This window comes from Melospiza melodia, chromosome 7 (assembly GCF_035770615.1).
Source record: "Melospiza melodia melodia isolate bMelMel2 chromosome 7, bMelMel2.pri, whole genome shotgun sequence".
Classification (NCBI taxonomy): domain Eukaryota; kingdom Metazoa; phylum Chordata; class Aves; order Passeriformes; family Passerellidae; genus Melospiza; species Melospiza melodia.
In genome coordinates this window covers 30445425-30452387 of record NC_086200.1, presented here as the reverse complement: position 1 = coordinate 30452387, position 6963 = coordinate 30445425, and positions in this window count along the sequence as shown.

The window sequence follows — 6963 nt, the reverse complement described above, 5'->3', positions numbered from 1 at the left end:
CGGGCGGGGCGGGGCCGCGGGGGGGGGGGTGGGGGGGGCCGGGGCCGGGCCCGCCCGGTGGCTGCGGCGGCACCGGGGCCGCTCCGGCAGCAGCGGCGATGGAGGAGCCGCCGCCGCCGCCGCCGGCGCTCCCGGAGCGGCTGCGCCCCCCGCCCTGCCCCCGCCCCGGGGAGGCGGCTCGGCCCGGGCCCCCCGCCCCCGGTGCGGAGGGGGGAGCGCGGGGGGAGCGGCCCCGCCTGCCTCGGCCCCCCCCCCCCGGGCAGGGGCAGCGCTCCCCCCGCGTTCCCGGGCACCGGCTGGGCTGGCACTGCCCCCCCCCCCCGCATTCCCGGGCACCGGCTGGGCTGGCACTGCCCCCCCCCGCATTCCCGGGCACCGGCTGGGCTGGCACTGCCCCCCCCCGCGTTCCCGGGCACCGGCAGGGCTGGCACTGCCCCCCCCGCGGCCCCTCCGGCGGTTTCGCCCATCCCGGGCGCCGAGAGGGGCTGGGGTCGATCCCCCCCCGTCCCCCGCCCCGCTTCCCTCCGTCCTTGGCACCAAGAGGGGTTCGCACCGAGCCCCCCCATCCTCTCCATCCTCCGCCTCCGTGTCCCCCAGCCCTGGCGCGGAGAGGGGCTGAGGCCGAGCCCCTCCGCCCCTTGCCTCAGTTTCCCCTCGTTCCCATCCCGGCCAGGGCTGGGACCCCATTCCCCCGCAGCCTCCGAGGCGATTCCCCTCCGCTGCTGTCCCTGCGCCCAGACCGAACCCCTCCATCCATGTGAGCCCCCCATCCCCTGCCTCAGTTTCCCCTCACCCCCAGGAGCTGCAGGGGACACCAGGATGGGCCCTGGGGGTGACACCAGGCTGGGGGCCTAGCACGGCGTTCCTTCGCTCGCTTTGTTGCTTTGTCCCGGCTGTTTTAGCCCGAAAAACCCCAAATGAGGGTAAAACCCCGTCCGGGTGCCGGGGGTGCCCCGAGCCGTGCCCGAGCTCAGCCCGGCCTGGCCAGCGGGAGGTTCGGAGCTGATTCAGCCCTTCCTGCGTCCCTCCGGTCCCCGGCGGTTCCCAGGGCAGAGGGGACACGGCCACCCCCGGGGGGACACTGACGGAAGGGGGGTCTCCAGGGCAAGGGAACGCAGCCGTGACTCAGCGCCTGAATCAGCGTCCCCAGGGGCGCAGCCGGGGGACACCGCCAGCCCCTGACCCGTTCACACAGCCCCGGCCCTCCGCTCCCCCGGCTCGGGCTCATTAGGGCCAATTAATCAGCGCTCCTCGGAACTCATTCCTCCGCAGCTGCTGCGGGCGCCGTCCTGACGCCTTTCGCTGAACATCCTGGGGCAGGCACCCCGATATCCCACAGACAGCCCGTGGCACCCCAATATCCCGGTACCCCCATTTCACTGCACCCCAATATCCCGGTACCCCCATCCCACTGCACCCCAATATCCTCAGTACCCCCATCCCATTGCACCCACACCCTGTGGCTCCCCAATATCCCGGTACCCCCATCCCACTGCACCCCAATATCCCGGTACCCCCATCCCACCGCACCCCACACCCCCTGGCACCCCAATATCCCCAGAACCTCCCATCCCACAACGTCCCTCAATATCCCGCTGCACCCTAATATCCGGTGGCACCCCAATACCCCAGGTCACCCCGACACCCCCGGGGCCGTGGCGGTCCCAGGACTCCTCCCGGGCAGGAATTTTGGCCGCCACTCTGGAAAACATCGGCCCTGGGAGGGCTCTTCCCATCCGCAGCCTCCAGCTCGGGATTTACTCCCGGATTTGGGGATTTGGGTGACCTTTAAGGGAAGAGCGGCGCCGCGGAGGAGTCCGAGGGCTCGGGTGGATCCCACGTGCGGGAGCGGGGCCGGTGGCACCGGGCGGGTCGGGGCAGGGCCGGTCTCACCGCGGGCTGCGGTGGCATGGGGGGGTCGGGGTGTGTCGGTGCCCCCGGCTGTGCCCCACCGGCCTCGTGCATCCCGAGCACGCTGGAGGCAGCCGCGCCCCCCGGCCTGGCCCGGCAAGAGATCCCAGTGCCACCCCCGGCCTGGCACGGCACATCTCGGCACGGCAAGAGATCCCAGTGCCACCCCCGGCCTGGCACGGCACACCTCGGCACGGCACGGGATCCCAGTGCCACCCCTGGCCTGGCACGGCACGGGATCCCAATGCCACCCCATCCATCCATCCATCCATCCATCCATCCATCCATCCATCCATCCATCCATCCATCCATCCATCCATCCGTGTGTCCATCCATGTGTCCATTCCATGTGTGTCCATCCGTGTATGTCCATTTCATGTGTCCATTTCATGTATGTCTATCCATGTGTCCATCTGTATGTCCATCCATATGTCCATCCATGTCCATCCATGTGCCCATGTGTCCATCTGTGTGTCCATCCGTGTGTCCATCCATGTGTCCATCCATCCATGTTCCCATGTGTCCATCTGTGTGTCCATCCATCCACGCATCCATCCATGGTATATCCATCCATGATGTGTCCACCCATGTGTCCATCCCATGTGTGTCCATCCATGTGTGTCCATTCCATGTATCCATTTCTTGTGTGTCCATCCACGTGTCCATCCATGTTGTGCCCATCTGTGTTTGTGTCCATGTGTCCACCCATGTGTCCATTTCTGTGTGTCCGTCCATGTGTCCGTCCATGTGTCCATCCATGTGTGTCCATCCATGGTATGTCCATCCATGTGTGTCCATCCATGTGTGTTCATTCCATGTGTCCATTTCTTGTGTGTCCATCTGTGTGTCCATCCGTGTGTGTCCATTCCATGTGTCCATCCATGGTATATCCATCCATGGTGTGTCCATCCATGTATGTCCATCCGTGTGTCCGTCCGTGTGTCCATCCACGTCCCCCTCTCCCAGCCACATCCGGGGCCTCCCTGCACTGCTGTGCACACGTGTGTGTGTGTGTGTGTGTGTGTGTGTTTGTGTGTGTTTGCACATGTGTCTGTGTGTGTATTTGCACGCATATTTGTGTGTATTTGCACACGCGTGTTTGTGTGTGTTTGCACACGTGTGTGTGTGTGCTTTCCCACGTATTATGTGTGTATTTGCACAGGTGTTTGTGTGTATTTGCACATGCGTGTTTGTGTGTTTGTGTGTGTTTTCACAGGTATATGTGTGTATTTGCACAGGTGTTTGTGTGTGTTTGCACACGCGTGTTTGCGTGTGTGTGTTTGCACACGCGTGTTTGTGTGTTTGTGTGTATTTGCACACGCGTGTTTGTGTGTTTGTGTGTGTTTGCACACGCGTGTTTGCGTGTGTGTGTTTGCACACGCGTGTTTGTGTGTTTGTGTGTGTTTGCACACGCGTGTTTGTGTGTCTGTGTGTGTTTGCCCACGCATGTTTGTGTGTGTGTGTTTGCACACGCGTGTGCCGCCCCCGGCCCCGCCGTTCCCGCAGCTGCCGCGGCCGTGCCGGGGCCGGCCCTTCCCGGCACGCGGGCGCTGGGGAGGAAGAGCGGTAATTAAGTTAATTTGCACATGCAAATCATCCGCAGTTGGAATCTGTTAATTTTATAATTTGATGTTTAATGTACATATCTGCTGTGTTTTCCCAGGCAGAAACCCAACGTTTTCTGGGTGCTAATGACGGGGGCCGTGCCCCGGCCGGGGGCACGGGGACCCTCTGGGGGTGTCGGTGCTGGAGGGGCCCCGGGGCTCAGCCACCACCGGGACTGGCCGTGCCCTGCCCGCTGAGGCCGCTGCGTGCTTGGGCCAGCCCCGAAACTGATGGGATTTGCCCCATTCCGGAGGTGGGGAGGCTTCTTTCCACCCCTCCTGCCCAAGGAGTGTTTTGGGGTGATGGGGGTGAGCCCCGGAGACTCAGCTGAGGGGGTGTGGTGGCCACCAGAGCGTGCCCACCCTGCGGGGTCACCGATGGCATCGGCGGCAGCACCCAGCACCGACCATCAGCGCCCCAAAATGCAGGAGACACGGACAGAGTGTCCTCTGCCCTTCCCCGGCACCCAGGGGAGCTCTGCTGTCTCATCCCCAGCCCCAAGATCCTGCTCTGAGCATGAGGAACAGCCCAAACACTGCCCTGAGCATGAGAATTGCCCCAAACGCTGCCCAGAGGATAAGAAATATCCCAAACACTGCCCTGAGGCTGAGGAACACCCCAAACACGGCCCTGAGGATAAGGAACAACCCAAATACTGTCTGGAGGATGAGGAACACCCCAAACACTGCCCTGAGGCTGAGAATTGCCTCAAACACTGCCCAGAGGATAAGAAATATCCCAAACACTTCCCTGAGGCTGAGCATGGCCCTAAATACTGCCCTGCGGCTGAGCATCACCCCAAACACTGCCCTGAGGATAAGGAACAACCCAAATACTGTCTGGAGGATGAGGAACACCCCAAATACTGCCCTGAGGCTGAGGAACACCCCAAATACTGCCCTGAAGCTGAGCATGGCCCTAAATACTGCCCTGAGGACGAGGAACATCCCAAACACTGCCCTGAGGCTGAGCATCACCCCAAACACTGCCCTGAGTGAGCATCCCAGGACCTGGGCATCCCTCCAGGGCTGAGCATCACCTCCAAGTCGAGCATCACCCCAAGGCTGAGCATCACCCCAGGGCCAAACCTCACCCCAAACCCACCCCCCAAAGCCAACCATGCCCCAGGAGGAGCGGCTGAGGCCACGCCAGGCCGGTGCCCGGTTATCTGCAGGGCCAGCTGGGGCTTTGCATGGGCCGGATTTGCGGGTTCCCTTTGAAGCGCCGCTGCCTCGGCCGCGATAAGGCGGCACCCGCAGCCCCGGGGCCCGGCAGGACGCGGTTCCCGCAGCCCCGGGGCTCGGCAGGACGCGGTTCCCGCAGCCCCGGGGCCCGGCAGGACGCGGTCACCGGCCCTGCCCCGCCTGGATCCGCCTGGGAGCTCCCAGCAAGGCAAGGAGCGGCCCCCGGGGAGCAGGGCAGGGTGATGCCACCTTTCTAATGAAAACTAATTGCCATTAATCCCGTCTCATTGTTTACCCGGGGCTGATTTAAGCACATTTCAGGCAAGACTGAGCAGTTGAACATTTCTAATGTATTTTTCTTTCTGCTTTAATGACCTTGTTGCTGCCACCCCGCTGCCATCTCGCTGCTCCGAGAGGCGCCTGGTGACTTCATGGGGTTCCTCCGGAGGGACAAGGACCCTCCGTGGTTGTTCTGAGGGGGCCGGGGAGGAGCTGAGCTCCCCGAGCCCCGGGGGGACCTGGGCCAGCCCCGTGTCCCCATCGGTGTCACCCATGGCTGTCACCATCCAGTTACGCCCCAAGGCCAAATCCAGATGTTTGCAGCCCTGCCCAGCCCCAGATGTGCCCGCCGTGCCCCCAATCCAGCTGTTGCCGCTGTCACCCCAGGGCCATCCATGCAGCTGCTGCCCCCATGCTCCCAAAGCAGCTGTTCCCGCTGCTTCCCCATCCAGATGTGCTCCCAGCAGCCCGCTCTGTCCCAGCCCAGCTGTTCCCCCCGTGCCCCCCGAAGCCCACCCCATGCCCGTGCCCCCCAGCCCCCCACCCAGCCGGGGTTATTTTTATCCTCCTTTATTTCAGCTCTCTCCTGCTCCGGTTCCATCCGGAGCCGGTGACTTTCACAACCTCCTCTATTCCGAGCCCAGACTTTCAGTTCTCCCTCCCTCTGGCAACGATCCAGAGCCGGGGCGGGGGAGAGCCCACGGAGGTGCCCCCAAGTCCCAGAAAAGGGACTTTGCCACACGGAGAGCTGCCCCCATCCCTGCTCAGCTTTCCTCCTTTCTCCTCACGAGGATGAAATCCCCAAGATTTCCGTGTCCTGCCGAGGAGGAGCAGCAAAGTCGAGGCTTTGGGGTGTGCAGGGCTTTTCCCCTCCCTGCTGTCTTGGTGTGGCGATGGCGGGGATGCCTCACATCACCCCCAACCCCCTGTCCCGTCCAACCCTTTCCCTGAGCCCTTCCCTCTAGCTCGTGCCTCAGTTTCCCCAGTGACCCAATGCACCAACAGACCGCCCCAAACCCAACCCTAGCCCCCCAAAGTGACCCTGCCAGCTCCCAGGGGTCCCCCCCATGTGGATCCCCCCTGGCTCTTCCCGGGGCCGGCTCCTGGCGTGGGGCCCCGGCTGTGATTGTGATTTTCCCCTCAAGCGTGGCTAACGCCGGCCCCGCAGCCCAAGCCAAAGCATTTCCCACCCCCGGAGGAGCTCTGGCAACTCCCCTCGCAGGGACAAACCTGGGGATGGGGGGTTCCCTCCACAGCCATCGCAAAGATTTCACCCAAAATAATGGTGCAGACTGGGAGGGGGCTGCTGAACCCATCCTGCGGTTTACTGGGGGATTTTTGCCCTTTCCATCAGCTATTTTCCAGCTTTCAGCCCCGATATCATTTCTGCACGAGGATAAACCCCTAGGAACTGGGGTTCTGTTTCTCAAAAAGATTCATTAATTCAAGGACAATCAGAGTCCAAAAAGCCGCTTCAAAAAACCCCAACTCTTTATTTATGCCGCTATTACAGCCTCCGAGTAAAAATGATGCGCTCCTGGCTTTGAAGCAGAGCAAACAAACCGCCCGAAACGGTTAAAAAACCCCAATTAAACGGTGAAAATCCTGCCCTTCCTCCCTGCCTAAGGACTGGAGTTAAGGTCAGCTCTTTCCTTCCTTAATCTGCGATTTTTTATCTGGATAGCGATTTCCCCTGGGCTGCCAGCCGCTTGGTAAACGGCCTCTTTTGTCTTTAGCCCTTCCTTTCTCCTCAGGAAAATGGAATCCGATTTTTTCCGGGCGTTGTTGGTCCATCACCGTGCCCGGTGCCGCGAACCGGGGATGCTCCCGCGCACCCCGGGCTGGGCTCGCTCCCGTTCCCGGTAGGAGCGGCGGGCACGGCTGCCTTGGGCACCGGCCCGTGCCCTGTTGAACGTGCCCGTCTGTCACGGCGAGCGCCCGGGACACGATCCAGGCGCGGTTTGTGGCGGGGCCGTGCCAAGCC